Source organism: Suricata suricatta, chromosome 7 (genome assembly GCF_006229205.1).
Source record: "Suricata suricatta isolate VVHF042 chromosome 7, meerkat_22Aug2017_6uvM2_HiC, whole genome shotgun sequence".
Taxonomy (NCBI): Eukaryota; Metazoa; Chordata; class Mammalia; order Carnivora; family Herpestidae; genus Suricata; species Suricata suricatta.
The window spans coordinates 112,615,871-112,633,222 of NC_043706.1; the positions used below are offsets into that span (position 1 = coordinate 112,615,871).

At 43.3% G+C, this 17,352-nt stretch overlaps 1 protein-coding gene across 1 annotated transcript in view; it reads left to right on the plus strand.

The window, feature by feature from the left end:
- Positions 1-77: 77 nt before the first annotated feature.
- TMEM200A (transmembrane protein 200A) overlaps positions 78-17,352 on the plus strand; it is a 76,882-nt gene continuing 59,607 nt past the window's right edge. Inside the window, exon 1 of the mRNA XM_029944346.1 lies at positions 78-260. The gene's annotated coding sequence lies outside the window, so the exon portion shown is untranslated. The remainder of the gene's footprint in view (positions 261-17,352) is intronic.

The following is a 17,352-nucleotide window of genomic DNA, read 5'->3' on the forward strand; positions in this document are numbered from 1 at the left end:
GGCTAGGGACGCCCCCCACCCTCCTCCGCCCGCCCCCTCGCCTGACTCATCCGCCCGCGGTGACCGCGCCGAGTCCGCTGCCCGAGCCCTGCCGGGATGGGGAGGGAGCCCGCGGCTGCCCGCGGCTGCCGAGATTCCCGCTGACGCCCCGGAGCCCGCCGCCTCCTTCGCTCGTCTCCGGAGGCGCCCGACGTCCCAACTGATCTGCTGTGCGAGTCCGGAGAGGCGACTGGACCCCTGGGGCCCCGCGCTCAGGACAGGTGAGGGGGAAGGGAAGGGTGCTGCCGGGGGCGGGGAGGTGGGTGCACGGCCACAGCAGCCTTAGCGGGGAGCTTCCTCACCCCCACGCCCCCTGCTTCAGCCACCAGAGTTGGGGTAAACACCGTCTCCCGAAGTTTGGGAAAGGAACCAAGTCCGCCGTCAGTTTCGGACTCCCCAGCGCAGAGAGCGCGAGAGCAGCTTTGCGGGGCAGCAGCCTCCGGTAGCCCGGAGCCTTGGAGCGCCAGGCTAGGTTTCTCCGAGCTACATACACACCCTCCTTTGTCTCCGTTCCAGAGAGTCAGCATTCTCTGCAAAGACGTCCACAGCGTCAATTTATAGTAGTCCTTGGCAGGAGCAAAGTGTAGTCGGGGTTTCCTAAGTCAGTATCTGGTGTATCTACAGGGGCGAAATGGAGAGGCGAAGCAATTATTCTCCAAATTCAGCATTACTTTTCTCCCCGTAGAGTCATCTGGTCTGTCCTCGGGAAAAAGAGCTTAGGGTTTGCAAGATTTGCTTCATTAATCATTCTTAGGCTATAATTAATTGTGCAAGCCAGCCTTTCACATTGTGTAGGTGCGAGCTCTCTGTCTATGTACTGTCCTTAGATTTTGACTGAGAAGTGTATATGTGTGATATTTGTAATAAAAATGATTCATTATTCGGTACCAGGCACTGGTAATGCCGGAAAGTCACATGCTTCGCATGTATGTAATTTACTAGTTGCGGTCGATCCCAGTACACCTTAGTCTGGTGTATTTCAGAACTAAACGTTGTCCTGAAGTGTCTTTTAACCTTTTTCTTTCTTCTGGAGACCTTCAGAAGTATACTTGCGGACAACTGTATATATAGAACACATTTAAGGAATCGACAACTATTCTCATTTGTCAGTAAGAATATTAAACTCTTCTAGATTTGCAGTGAAACCAAGTTCTGAGGTCCACTCTCTGAGGAGCTTTATACATAAATATTACCAGCTCCTGTAAAAGCTATTCTGTTATGATGGTTTGTCATGACTTGCATTATAGAAATACTTATTATCAAATGACCTTCAGTTTGTTATTTGGCTACTGATACTAGAAGATAGTACCATTTTGCGAAAAGAAGACTCAATTTTGAAACTTTTTAAACCTTTGTTTTTCTGCTACTGTTTATATAGAGGCATCTGCTTGTAGTTTCATGCTTTTCAAACAGCTTAAGTGAAGAATAGGAGTCCTTCCAAACAGAAAATAATATTTTCATTAAGTGGAAACTATAGTGAAGAGTCTTAGCTATTTAATGTTATGAGATTTTCTTTTTTTACTCTTAAAAATATATACTGAAGTGTTAGGAATGATTTTCTCTACCCAAGTCCTACTAGAGAGTTCATAATTATGGGATGATTTAGCTGTAATTTGTAACCCTGGTTATAATTAGCTTTGTATCCTAGGCTGGGAAAGCCTTCAGTGAAAGAGCGTGTTTTTGCGTGGGAAGTCTCTGTGTGTGATTTCCAGGCGGTTGGCACAGAAAGGCTCTTTACCTGTTGCTTCTGAGTCTGGTCCAGGTAAAGGTATGCGCTATCCCAAAGGCTCCCGTAATCAGAAGGGATTCTTCAGGAAAGATCATTGCATCGAAGGATGGTGGCACTTGTTACTGTAACTTGGAAGAATTTTTAGTGACGCTTTTGAATGCTCCAAGGGCTAGATTGCTATAGTCAGACTTGGGTGGTTTCAGCATTTTGACAATAGCTTATTGGCAAGAGGACAACTATTGCTACATACAGGGAGTAAAGCTGAGTTGATTGTTTAAATTCGTTAGTTCCCTGGAAGATTCTCAGCACAAAGGAAAAACAATACATATTTAGCTTAGGAAAATAGATAAGAACAAAGATAAAAGCAGATGTCACCTTTTACATTTCTTAAGCAAAATTATGTAGAAGATAAATTAATAAGTTGTTGTAATAGTGTACTTTACTTACTAAACAGAATGTAGAGTCTAAAAGGGAAGGCAGGTTTAAAATAAATCTCATTGATTGTTACTCTCCCTAAATAGGAGACAGCACAGAGAGTCTTCCTCAAGCAAAACACATTTGGAAAATAACTTGTGTAGAGACCAAGAAACAAATCTGCAGTGAGATGGACCCTTCATTTTATCAAGGAGTATATGATTTGCAGTTTTGTTAGGACTTAAGACAGGTTTCGTCCGCTAAGGTCTGTTACGTGTGCAAACACTCAGAGAACACAGATGGACAACCGTTGTGCCCTGCTAGCCGATGGACTCCACTAAGAGCCAAAGATGGTGAGGAGAGGGCTGGAGAGTGTCCCACAGATCACTGAGCACCTGGGATGGTCCTTGAGCATCAGGGGTCCGGTGTACTCCGGTGGGTTGCAAAGGACACTGGACGGGGAGTTGGGAACCCAAGTTGTTGTCCGGTCCAAGCTACTGAATATGATTTGACTGTGGATATGTTCTCTGGCCTCTCTGTGTGAGTCCCCATCTCCTCATCCTCCCCTCCCCCCATCCCCTTATCGGCAGTTCGAGGGCTTTGGATCATGATCTTCTGTCCTCTTTTCAAAACGTTATATGATGAGTTCCAGTGGAATTGAGAGGGAGCAATCAGAATGTAATGTGTGAAGGGTGCAGTTAGAGTTTGGGTCAGGGGAAGACAGGCCGGAGACCATGCTGGGCACAAGGAAAGGGTAATAATGAGGCTCATAGGAAGTAAGGGGGCTTCTAGCATCTGGCCCATCCTTGATTATCTAAGCTTATAGTATGTAATAAAATGATAAATACCAATTTTTGCTTAGTGGCTGGATGGCTTTTTATGAGTTGTCACAAATAATGGCAATTGTTTTTTCACAACATTTTCAAGGGGTAATTAGAGCGGAAAGGTGCTGAGGCCAGGACTGATACTGCAAAGCACGTTTGCATCAGTGCGCCTCATTACCTTTCTGCAGAATTGTAGAGATGGGAGATGCTAGAACGTGTTTTGGAAACCCTGTGTTAATGGGCCAGAGTCCCAAGGTTAGTGTCAGATTTTAGTGGAGGTTTAAATTTCTGAATAAAAATTTAGGTTATAATCTGGAAGATAAGTCTGCAATTCTGAGATGGAGACCTCCTGAAAAGTCTTGAATCTTACTGTTGATGTGTAGTCTGATTGTTTTTGTGTGCCTCCTCCCTACCTCACCTTCCCAAGCAGGAATTCTGAGGATTTGACTATTACAGATTCACTGATAAGACTCTTCCAAGAGCTTTGAGGGCAGATGGGAAAAAGAAATTCTCATATAAAGGTGGGGATTTGGGGACATTGTACTGTTAATAGGATATGTTCTAGTAGCAAGTTATGCTCTGGAAACATTGTCACTGGAGGTGAAATTACACAGGAGTCATAAGAATGTGAGCAAGGTGTGAAGATGGGCATCTAGACATTCCCTCCTGCTGCACCCTCATCTCTGCCCTAAGCATTAAGTGCACCACCAGGGGTGAGAAAGCTCCCCCACACCCTTACCCCACCCCTTCTCGGGTTCTTGGTGAAGAGAGGCAGTCAGGATTCATCTGATTATATGTGCGAGGAACCTGTTTTTAATAAGCTTAAGCAAAAAAGGATTTATTGGCTCATGTGACTGGAAAGTCCAAAGATGGACCTTGCTTCAGTCATGGCAAGAACCCATGCAGCTTTGTTGGGGTCCTTTCTCTCTCTCCCCATTTCTCAGCTCCACTTGTCTCTGTGTCAACTTCTGAGGCCCCTTTCTATGTACTAGAAAGCTGACTGTCAGTAGTTCCTTGCCTGCATTCTTGGGGCTTTGAGACATAGAAAAGAGAGGTCTTATCCCTTCAAGGTTCCATTCGTAGAAATTTCCTGGAAGAGCTCTGATTGGCCCTGTTTCGGTGGTCACTGAATCATTCCACACTTATCAGAGAGTGCAGTATGTTAGTCTTGAACTAGATCATATGCCATATGCTGCGTATGTGGTGTCAGTGGTGGGGTGGGGAGATAAAGGGTGGTAAGGGCACCATGATGGACAGTTCCACCAAGATCACATAGAGGTGTGGTTCTCTGAAGTTGATGATCCTGCTAATCAAAAAGAACATGTCTATTATTGAGGGGAATTGTCCCCTCCTTTTTTCGCACATACCCCCTAAACAATGATGTGGAGTTAGCAACTCCCGAAGTGGGACCCTCCTCCCAGCCAAGGCAAAGCCCCATGACAAAGTAACACGAGCCATGTGTAGACTTTAATGAAGGGGGTGTAGGTGCCAGATGAGGACCCCACCATTTATCCATTTCTATATACTTTTAGTAAATATCCCTGTGCTTTACTTCCACCCTGGTGATTTCATTATCAGAACCTCCAGTGATATGGAGATCATGGGATTAGGAATCCCCTACTTTGGGCACTATAGATCTAGCAAAAGTTTGAACAGGTGAAGTGATGAACACAGAACTATTGTTCATGGAAATTCACTGAGTTTGTGGGGGATGGGCAAAGGAGAGGCAGCAGGCATAGATTAGAGTTACCACTTGAGAGGCATAAGATTATAGGTACTGAATTAGAATATTAGCATGTGTAAGTGTCTTTATGAGAGTCTGATAAGGGTTTATGTCGGGATAAAGGAGCATCTGTGTAGACAGAGCATTTGTGGGATGAAACAGATCAGGAAGGACCAGACCAGGAAGACCCACTGGGCCAGTAGGTTAAAAGGCTGTGGATTGTGGGTACGTTCATGGCAACTGAACTGTGTAGAAAAGAGTCCAGTGGTCATTCCCACAGGCAAAACCTTCATATGCGTAGCACTGACATTTATTGAGGACCTACCTATATGCCAGGTCCCGTGTTATGTGTTTTAAAATCATTATATGATTTAAATCTCATAAAAGCCCTCCATGGTGAGAAAACTGAAAGTTAGGGATGTAATAACTTGCTCAAGATTTTGTGGCCATTACATGGTAGCACTGGGATTTCAAACCCTGGCAGTCCCAAACAAATACCCATGCTTTAATAACCTGTGTGATAGTACCTCTCAAGCCCATGGTGGGCATCCTATAGATGAGGTTAAATCGAAGGTGTAGCCTTCTAACAGGCAACCAAAGTGACAGAAATTCCAGAGGGGATGTAATAGAGGTTATCCAGGCCAAAGTGCAGAGCATTTTAGCAACAAAATGGACAGGAATCCCGAAGTAAGAGTAGGACACATGTAGGTTCTTGGTTTGGGGTTTGGGGTGTAGAGAATGGGATACCCATGTGGATGGGAGTGGTACCAGGAAGTTGAACAGGTGGGCAGATCAATACAACACCTGGGGCCTGATTGTTGATCTGAGAACAAGAACTCTGCCATCTGTTCTGCTTTAAATACCCTTCCTGCTGTAAGGCAGTAAGAACATATATCGGGTAGCTCCTCAGAGGGAAGCGGGATTCTATTAGTTGTCAGGCACCATTAGGAAAGAAAAGAGCTAACATTTGTAGAGTATTTGACATGTGTCTTAGATACATAATCTCACCGAATCTTCATTATAGTCCTGGGAGGGTAAATATTACGGCTCTTTTTTTTTTTCTTTTCTATTGAGCTGGGAGCTCGAGGCTTAGAAAGGTTAAATGATCTGCCTGAGCTCCTGGAGCCAGACTGGAGATGAAGTTGCTGTCATGGAAACCCAGTTCGGTCTGAATCTAGACCTGATTCCGGATCTTCAGGGAGTCATCCCAGCCCTGGCAGGCAAGGTCAGTGTCAAGTCTGGGCAATAGAAAGGGGGAAGTCAGCAGGGCACGTGGTTGTGAAGGGAGATGGGGAGCAAACTTTGAGTCATCAGATTGTGAGGGGGGAGCAGGTCATCTGAAGGGGGTTCTCCAGCAGGGTCATACCCGGCCTTGGCAGAGAACTTACTAATCCAGTAGGTTTTTTTCCCCTCGGTGCAGGATCTCTGTCATTATGCAGGACAGATACGTCAGCAAGTCAGATGTTTGGAAGGCTTAATTTTAGTCACTGATTTCTGGTGAAGGGTAGGGACCTTTGCCAGCTGCCATGGCCTGAATTTACCTTTATATGTACAGGTACTTTGCCCTGAAATATGATAGAGAGAGTGAGAGAGAGCAATAGAGAGAGAGGCAGGGAGGGAGAGCACTAGCACATACTGAAAACAGTAAGTATGTGGAACACACACCAGCTATAAAGGTCTCTACTTGAAGATACTCTAAATGAAACTGCCTACTAATAGCCTATGAATGACATCATGTCATTCCCCAACAAATCCAAGATCAAACTTACATCTGCTTAGACATGTGACTGTAGATCTTGTTAAGTGCAGTGGACTTTGTATGTGTGTGTGTGTGTCTATATATATGATAACTGAAAAGGGAATGCGAAAGTGTATAAAAATATATGTTTTAGGCATATTTGTGAGAACTCCTAGCCTATCAGGGGAGGTAAAACAACCATGCATAAAATTTTTAAAGCAACACAATAGAATAATATGATTTTAGAGTTAGAAGGATTTTCAGAGAGCAATCAAGACCACAGTGTTAGCTAGTATTTTGAAATACAAACTTAACAGCGGTGAAACATAAATGTTATGAAAACTAAAATGAATGGTACCTTCTAAAACCTAGAAGGCCAATTCAGGGAAGTTTCCAGGGGCAAGTGAGTTCTGATGAGTCTGTGTGAACAGAGACGAGAGGAGAGTGCTCTCTAGCCAGAGACCACCGAGAATTACCTGTGGTTGAACACGTTGGATTTGCTACTCGTTTCAGCAAGGGAGGGGCATACCATAGGGAGATATGGGGCATCTCAGTAAGAGGGCATTAGAAATCAGTTATCATAAGATTTTACGATTTGAGCTGTGTTATATGATTTGGGAGAAGGTTTAAATAAGAAGCAGGGCTTTGCCCTGAGTTGAAGCAGGGATAATCTTATGATTTTGTATCTGAATAGATTTTATCTAGAAGGAGACAAGACTAGAGACTAGAGAGGCTAACACTATTATTGGGAAGGAAGCAGCAGCTACTCATTAGCCAGGTCAGAGGGATATTGGTCATTTTGGACAATATCCATGTTTTTGTTTGTGTTCAGATATGATTACAGAGTGATCTTGTTCCTGTCCTGCACTGTCATGGTCACAGATTGGCCTGTCTGGTGTTGACATTCTGTGAAATTGTTTCCGTCCGACAGGAGAACATTGGGCCTGGTTGTGAGTGCGAGGCTAGCTCCTGGATGTCAGGGGTGGCTCTGCTCTTTTGTAAGCTGGAAATTATATCCCAGTGTGTTTCTGATTCCATACACCAAGCAAGATCTCCATTCCAAGAATGGAAGGTTAGGGAATGTTTCTTCTGGGGGTTATGGAGTTGATTTTCTTCCTATATTATAACAGTTTCTTTAACAATGATTAAATGCTGCTGTTTACTAGGTACTCAGCTAGATTCTGTGGATGTCAGGATGACAAGGATCTCAAGAATTTCATAATCTGGGGCACCTGGGTGGCTCAGTCGGTTTAGTGTCCAACTTTAGCTCAGGTCATGATCTCCCAGCTTGTGAGTTCGAGCCCCACATCGGGCTCTGTGCTGACAGCTCAGAGGCTGGAGCCTGCTTTGGATTCTGTGTGTCCCCTTCTCTCTGCCCCTCGCATGCTCATGCTCTGTCTTTCTCTGTTTCTCAACAATAAATAAATGTAAAAAAAAAAAAAAGGCATTTCAGAATCTAATGGGGGAGCCGAATATAAACCCATGATTCTAGAACATTGAGCTAAAGCTGGCAGAGATATTAGAATAAGTAGAGAATATCAGAGACTCCTAAGAGTGCTGGGAAGGAGCAGGCTCTTTTGCAGATAGTACGCTAATTACCGAGGCGCCAATAGTTGGCGGCTGCTAAGGAATATTTTCTTTTCTGAGAATCAGCATCTTTGAGCTAAGGTGCAGGGTGAATCCAAGGAATCTCAGTACTCCCTCTCTGCTGACTTAGGCATAAAAGGGCCACAAATTTGGGCTCACTTGGCAAGCCACATATCAGATCAGCTGTGTGAACACCCCCCACCCTATACCAGAGCTTATAATATGGTAGAGTTACTTAGCATTTCTTAAGAGATGTTATTACTTCTTTTTTTTTAATTAAAATAATTTTTTTAACAGTTAGTCATTTTTGAGAGACCAAGAGAGACACAGTGTGAGTGGCGGAGGGTCAGAGAGAAGGAGGCACAGAATCCAAAGCCAGCTCCAGGCTCTGAACTGTAAGCACAGAGCTTGACTTATGTGGGACTTGAACCCATAAACCATGAGATCATGACCTGAGCTGAAGTTGGATGCTCAACAAACTGAGCCATTCAGGCACCCCAGGCTGTTATTACTTCTCATCATAAAAGCGATAAATGCTCCCAATGAAAACTTTGGAAAATACACTAAGTATAAAAAAAATCAGGGAGAAAATTTGCCTAAAATCCCATGACCCCAAAGCACCCATCATATTTTGGCATTTTCTTCTTCATTTTTAATGAATTATTTCCATAGTTAATAACATGTTACAACCTGCTCTGTTTGCTTAACCTTATGTCCTAGATATTTTTCAACTTCTAGGCAAGCTTTATTAATGTCGGTATAATATTTGATTGTGTGGATACACTGCAATTTATTAACTGCTCTTAAAATTGGACCTGTAGATGATTTCCAAGTATCTGGCATTATAAATGGCATTTGGATGAAATCTTTGTTCAAATTTCAGATTACTTCTCAAAGCAAGATCCGTGGAGGAGACTAATTCCTGGGTCAAAAGATACAAGTGTCTTAAGATTCCTGATACTAAATGCAAAACTGATTTTCAGAATAGGTGAACTTGGGGTGAACAGTGGATGGAAATACTACCTCGTCATGTCTATTTATTTATTTTTAAAGAAGAAAAGCTACCATTTAAAAATGAATAGCTTTTTTTTAAAACTGCAGACTTTGTTTCTTTTTTATCCAAAACGCTCTTGGATAACATAAACTATTAAACGATTGTGATTAACCAATCAGGTTTTAAAAAAGTATTTACACATGTTCCTGATGATGCAGATTGAGGCACAAGACAGAGAGAAGATTAGCTGGTGAGTAATTTTTTTTTAAACCAGTCATATGCACATCCTGTGAGGGTGCTCTTCAGACCACACTGTTGAGACCCTGAAGTGTCAGAGCCCCACTTTGCAGAGTGAACTTGGTCGTGCTCTGCCTCTGTAGCTCAGTGGCTGGGTCCTCCTAGTAGCGGGGTGTTGTATCAGTTATGTTCACAGTCCCTACGCTGTTCAGAGGGACTGTAAGCTAAGTGAGGGCAAGCTTGTGCCTATTTTATTTATGGCTGTGTTCCCAGCAGGTGACCCTGGACTGGATTGAGCCAGTACACGGTATGTGATGTCACAGCTAAAATATGAAAACCCTAAAGATGCCTCCCCCCCGAGAAAATCTGTTCTGTTAACACAGATTCCTCTCAAATAAGCCAAAGATCCTATATTTGGAGCCTTCTGATTTTCTCCTCCCCCCCAAAACCAAAAACAAACACAACAAACAAACAAACAAAAAATAAGCCCTATCATTATATCTAGTTTTCGCAGTCATGAACATTGATTCATTCCATAAGAAGGAAGAACTTACATCTTCACTAGACCTCAATAGGGTTTTTTTGTTCAAAAACATTGCCTAAGACTGCAAGAGAGCTGTTAAGCTTGCTAGACTAGTCAGTTTGAGGTGGGTTTTGAGTACCATTTCCAGTCTTTCCACCACGGCAATTTTTCTGCAAAAAATAATACACAACTAAAATAAAAATAATTGTGGTTTTCTTCTAAAAGTTGAAGGAGAAGATTATGGCATTATAATTCCATCTTATTTCATGGATCTCAGTCAATAATTTTGGACAAAATTATTTTCATTTATTTATGCACCAAATCATTCAATGAGCTTCGTTCAGGAGTTGCTGCTAAATTATACGTATGACCCATTTTGCCAAACGTGAGGCACACCATATACAATGATAATATAAAAAACCACGTGGGAAATCATGACCCTTACTTCTATTGTTTGCTTACTGATTAGACATGGATTGGAGAGTCAACTCAAGCTCTGTAATAACTAAGTAGTAATTAATAATTAATTCCATAAATATGGCTGGCAGCTGGGGAAAGGGTAGGGATCAAAACGAAGGTTGTGGTGAGAGTACATTCTAGATGGGGGAGACAAGACAGGTTCAGATGTGGAAAGTAAAGGAGTCTGACATCACAGCATCTGGGTTTTGTAGATTTGAGGATCAGGGAAGACGCCACTGTGTTTGAGGCTTTTGGGCTGACACCTGCAAGATAATAAGAGCCAGCCTTGCATATTGGGGGAAGGGAAGGCTTTATTTTCAGTGTACTTGGAAGCTATTAGAAGGTTTTTCTTTTGGAGCATGATGTTTAAGGTCATTTATTAAAAGTAAAGGGTTGGGAGCAAAAGCAACCTTCATATTAGGAACTTAAGATGTACCATACAACACTGCATGGCTGAAGACGTTCTGTATATAGTATATCCACCTTCAAAGAGTGTTTAATATAAATAAAATATTGGATAGTAATATAAATATAGCTCTCAATAGAATGTAAACAACTTAGTCCACTGCATATTTTTTGTTATGTGAAGCTTGTAGTTTTTAATTGTGTGTGGCATAGTGACTTCTATGGTGTACACGTTCAAGAATTGTTTGCTGAATTAATTATATTTGTTCTTCTGTGATGTCAGGGGAAAAAAATCACTGTGAGATGCAAAATCACATTTAAGACACAGACTTTTTTGGAAAAGACTAAATCATTCCTTTGGAAATACATAAAGTGCACAGAGTGCCTGGGTGGCTCAGTCGGTTATGTGTCTCAAGGAAGCTGCTGGGGATCTTCTGTTTCCTCCCTCTGTTCTTCCCCTCTGTTCATGCTCTTTCTCTCTCTCTCTCTCTCTCTCTCTCTCTCTCTCAAAATAAATAAATAAACTTAAAAGAAGAGAAAATATTTAAAGTGTTAATTTTATTCTGAATATCAATTATATTTAAAAATTATATTCAAAGTGTTAAAAGCAAAACATTGTAAATAAAAAATATAATAACCAGATATAATTATCTTCTTTACGTACTCCCCCCGCCCACATCTGTGCCATATAGGCAGAAATTTCTGGAAAGTCCACATGGTGGTCTTATCACACCTTCCTTGACACATGTGGAAATTGCTTATTTATTTTGTGAGTCTCCCAATTCTCGAATTAATCTCTATCCAGAACTAACTCTGTCCAACACCTGCATAGTTGAAAAGAAGACAATAATAGCATGTTAATTAGTGATGTTTGTTAGTGAGTGTTTAGCTCGGTGTCTTTGGGGAGATCTAGCTCACAATACACTTATTGAGTCATCTGGCGTTTTTGGAGAGCATGCTGTGTGCCAGCCCCGTGGAACTCGTGGGCTTCTTTGGAGGGGCTCATGGTCTAGAGGGCGCCAGTAAGACTAAGTACTAGACCGAGCATAACAGCTTTGAAAGCTAATACATGGGTCTCCCTGAGTCCCAGCTTGGGGGAAGGGAGTGATAGTGAGGGAGACTGCGCACTACTAATTCACAGATGCCTTAAATTCGGAATTTGATTAAGCGAGTTTTTTAAAAGGCAAATTACAAAAAGATGACGAAGATTGCACATGCCATCCATCTCCAGGTGACAAGGCCACCTGCATGCTGGTTTTCATCTCTGCTGGTACAGCCCTGGGGAGCTTCTGGTCTCCTGCCCCAGCTGCCTGAAGTTCATTGCTCATTTGGCAGGAGACCTGCTGACTGGCAGGCCCTTGGGACTCAAGCCCACCTGCCACCCCATGAACTGAGCCCTTTCTTCCTCAGTGGGGTGGGGGGTCGGTAGCAATTTGCGGGGAGGTACCTCTTGGCTCTCCTGCCTTGGGGTCTAGCAACCTAAGCTCTTCCTCATCTCACTGCTCCTCTCTGCCCTTCACAGAGTCCTGTAGCCATAGATGGGTGCTGCTGTCCCCTTGATTTCTCATACAGCACTCATTCATTCCTTTATTCATTCGTTCAGTACCTATTTTCTGAGTGCCTGCAATGTCCTGTTTTAGGACCTGGGTCTCTAACAGAAAGCAGAGCTCCTCTCCTTAGGATGCCTACGTTCCAGTTGGAGGAGACAGACAATCACCTATAATTTATTGTGACAGATAATATGAAAAATAAAGCAGGGCCCACAGACAGCAGTTGGGATGGGGACTCGTGTCGTATTGGCACAGAGAAGTCCTCTGACATTTGGAGCGGACCCCTGAATGTAGGGAAGGAGGTAATCGTTTGAGTGTCTGGGGGAGGAGAGCACCGGGCAGGGGAACAGGAAGCACAAGGCCGGGCAGAGGAAGCCTCCCTAGTGGGAGGTGGCTCGGGGTGCTTGACCAGCAAGGAGGCCAGCGTGAGGAGAACAGAGCAGAGGCCCCCAGAGGCCGAGGAACTTTGGATTTTAATCTGAGTCACCTGGGAAGCATCTGCCGGTCCTAACCTGCAGTTGGGGCTCTGCTGGGCCCAGCTCTCACCATCATTATTAGTCCCCAAAGGAAACATGCAGTGAATGGAGGCCTGGGTTCGCCGTCTGCAGGCCCTGCCTCATGGGTCTGAACTGTAATTCAAGGTTCTCAGAAATCATAGGATCAAAAGAAAGTGACATCGATAAACACTTTGAAGCAAGAATAACCAGAGGACTCTAAAGCCCACAGGACATGTTTTATTTTGGGCATGTATGACATTTTATTGTGGCTTGAAAACACTGTGTATTCACAGACCGAGAGTATGAGAGCTATGAGGAGTCGTTTTCATTCAATGAGAAATCTGAGGTCTGGAAAAGCAGTTCAGTTTTTTTTTAGAAGTTTGCCTACTAAGTGCAGGGGCAGAGACAAGATTAAAATCCAGCTCTTTCTCCTCCTAATCTTGGCCCCTGGGTGGCACACACATGTTAAGGAACAGAAAATCTGTGAAAGTTGAACTGAAATTAGCCACTTAATGTTTGTTAGGGCTTGGGGCATACCAAGGAAACCTTCTTAAATATCAGCATTGTTTGGTCAGCAGATACTCATGGAGCACCCCCTACGTTCTAGGCACTGACCATGTCTTGTGCCGGAGAAAATCTGTGAAAGGGATGGACAAGGAGCTTATCATCATCTGGTAGTGGGGCACAAAAAAATTACATCATAAATAAAGATGTGGTGATAAGTGTGACTAGTGCAAAAAAAACAGGTTGCTGGGAGGAGAGGGTCGTGAGTCTGTGGTTACTGAATATTTCCCAGGAAATGCCTTGTGAGATGGGACAAGGGAAACCTGTCTGGAAAAGCTATGCCAGAGAGAAAACCCATGCACGAAGGTTGAGGAAAGAAAGAGTGTGATGTTTTGGGAGGAACAGAAAGAAAGCCCTGTTACTGGGCAGGGGAAAGAAGGTGAAAGGAAAGGTTATAGCTGGGAAAAGGCCATCATGAAGTGCTGTATGGAAAATGATCAGGGCTGAGGACTTGGCTTCCAAAGAGCAGGCTTTGAAAGAAAGAGGAAATACATGAACTGGTTTACACTTAGACACCACTGGGGCAGTTTTGTGCTGAAGGTGTTGGAGGAGGCAAGAGTGCATGGAGGAGGAGACAACAGAGCCTGAGACTGGGTGACAGAAGTGATGTTGGAGATTTGTGGAGAGAGTGAGGACAGCTTTTGAAGGAGCATCAGCCAACAATGGTAACTGATAGCACGTGGGAAATTGTGGTCCAGGATGTGCCAAGATTTTAGCATGACCGAGAAGATGGATGATGGTATCATTTGCATAGATGAGGAAGACTTTTCCTAAGGTTGGTTCATGAGTTCAGTTTTGGACTCATCACAGTTGAGGCTTCCATGAGGCATCCCACGGAAAAGAGCAAGTGGCCAAGTAGACTGATGGGTCTGGAGCTCAGATGTGAAATTTAGAATGGAAACAAATTTGAGAGTTACGAGCATGTAATTGGTAATAAGTCATGGAGTGAATAGAGTCTGGGCAAAGAAGGTGACTTAGGACCATTCTTTGGGGATTTCCACATTTAGGGGTGGTTAGAGAACATAACAGGAAATAGTGGCCCTGGAGGGAGAAGTCAAACGATGGTGTGATATCAGTGATGAAAGATACATGATATTAGCAGGAAATGTCCCTTACTGAACACTTTCTGAAGATCTGGGTTCAATTTCTTTCTCCAGTTTAATCTTCCAGATGTAGCATAGCCCTCAAATTTTGGGGTGGAATGGGATTAGAAAATACTGAGAGTCTTCTTTTTGAATTTCATGTCATAGTTGTTGGAACTCAATTGAAATGGAAAAATGCACGAGTTGTTTCTTCATAATAAAATAAGGGTAGAGTAGCATATCTGAAGGTCAGTTTTATTATCATGCTGATTATCAGTCTATTCTCTTGTGAACTTCACTGCTGCCTTCTATTTGAGTCTTTATTCTTTTTTTAAATATTTTTTAATATTTATTTTTGAGAGAGAGACACAGAGCACAAGCAGGGGAGGGGCAGGGAGAGACAGAGTATGTCATATATTAATTTTGTGATATATGTTTTTAAAACCACAAATAGAAGCTTAAGCTACTTAATGTTTCAGGACACGATAAAAAAAAGTATATAATTTAAGAGAATTGCTTGAACATCTAGCTGAAGACTCAGAGGATTACCTGGCTCTTGTTACTAATGCATTTTTAGCTCATTAGAATGGAAGAGAAAAGACACCTGTTGTTAGAGGTTACTTTTAGCTTCTCCATTTGGGAGCTTAGTTTAGCCCATTCAGTATGTGGTGGTGGACCCTGAGGGAGCATCACACCTTCGTTCCTATTTTCCTAAAGGGAAAAACAGTGGAGAGTCACCAGCAGTACATGACATTAACATGCAAAAATTAAAAAATCGCCTTTGTCAAATTAGAGATTAACTCTAATGCAGCCTTTTCATTTTTTATATTTTTCATTATATTAAAATATTTAAGGATCAGGAACAGCCTTATGTATAAGATGAAGTTATTAAAGCACTTACTAATGCTTCTTATGTCTATAGTACTTTCTTTTTTGTTCTTTTTTTTTATAATTGTTTATTGTCACATTGGTTTCCATATAACATCCAGTGCTTCATGAAAGACTATTGAATACTGAAAATGAACCGTGGACTGAAGGGGGAGAGGGAGGGGGGAGGGGGGTGATGGTCATGGTGGGGGGCACTTGTGGGGAGAAGCACTGGGTGTTATAGTACTTTCTTAAGTTATGATTAAAAAGTATGAAACAAAAACTCTCTGGACTTTGAGTCCTTTGGAAGTTAGCACCCTGCTGCTCAGTGTCTCCTGTGACAGCGAGAGCCTTTAGCATCTCCTTTGGTACCTTTCTCTTCTTATTTGAATGCTTACAGGGGCAAGTTATGCACTGGTTTTATCCAATCTGGCCCAAGTGTCCATCAATTATATAAGACCTTTATCAGCAGTGCAGTGCCCGATACCCCATGCTGTATTTGATAATCCATCCACCTTCTTTCTTGGCCCCAACCAAAAAAAAAAAAAAAAAAAAAGAATGGATAAAAAAACCTACCTTTTAGTGAACCATCTCTGCAGATAACCCTTGAGGAGAGGAGCAGAACTGTCTTCCGCTTTCAGAGAGAACTTTCATAAGTATTGGTGGACGTGGACCTGCCCTTGGATCCGTATGGCTGGTTACTGAGGTTGCATGAAGAACAGTTCTCTGCCCTGCGTTACAGTGCTGGTGACTCGATTAACTTTCCTCCAAGTACAGTGCTCTCAGGATGTCACCGTCTTCCTGTGGCAACTGCTGCCCTTTGAGTGGCAGTCACAAAGCTGCCAGACAAACATTATTATCCCTAGATAATGGGAGGCAGCCTTTTCTTTCTGCTGAGGTGCGCACATGAAAAGCAGCTTGTGGAAAGAGTCAGAGTGTCATTTTGAAATTTAAGCGTGGGGGCCGTGAAGATTTATTTGGTTTTTATTCTTTGGGTTTTCTACGGTTTATCTAATAGGATTTGGGGAATTGCTAACGAAAGGTTATCGTTTGAAAGGCTGGCTAGCTGACCTGCCTGGAGCTTCTCTGAGTGGGATTCCATCTCTGATCTGTGCTCTCTCTTAACATTCCTTCTGCCGCTTGGCTCCCTGGCCGAAGTGGCTCTCCTTCAGAGATATTTTTTAAATATATAGCCAAGTTTTGATTATCTGAGCTATTTATGATTTAAGTGAGATTTTGGGGGGAAAGAGAATCCCATTGCCAGGGATAACTTGAAAATCACCGGAGAATTTCAGCCTTACCACCTAAAGGCTCTGTGATCTTGGTCAAGTTGCTTAACCATGCTTATCTGTAGCATGAGACCCATCTCCTTAGGTAATTCGGGTTGTACAAGGTCAGGTAAGTAAAAGGTCCGGCAGAGTGTGTGACTGCCTAGTGAGGTCTTTTCTCTCCTTTGACTCCACCAGGATGACCTTGTTTTGTACACCTGCTCTGTGTGAAGCAGCTGTTAGCGCTTCCTGGATGTGGTGTCCTTGCTGGGCTGGGGAGCATGGAGGGAAGCGCCCTTCATTCTCCTAATCCACCTCTTCTGTAGACTCTTCCTGTGCCTCTCTCGGGAGAGCTGGATGCCTCTTCCAGAACTTTCAAGGAGCCTTGCACATGCCAGCAGCTCAGCCCAATGCCCTGAGAATGGCTTGTCCCCCTTCTGTTAGTAAAAAATGGACCTAATGTCTCTTTCAGGACGGTAGAAAGAATCAAATGGGGAATGGAATTTTTTTTTTCTGTTAGTGGAGTTACCACAGCGATGCCACCAAAAAACAGAGATCCACTTCAGTTCTGTTGCTGGAGAGTTGCGCCCTAGCCCTTGGGAGACCAGTGGATTGAAGAAAGGCTGCAGCCTCATGAGAAGTGCCCCCTTCCCTGTGCCCAGACAACGTCCCCCTCCACTTGCTTGGGGCGGGGGCAAGGACGATGCACCAAGCAGGAACGTGTCTGATATTCAGTCTGCTGAATTTGGGCTATTGTATTTCTACTCTTAAGTTCTTTATCTGTGCCCAGGCTTCTGAAGGCACCTGACCGCAGGCAGGAAGCAAACCCTGTCACCTGATGAATTGTGTGAG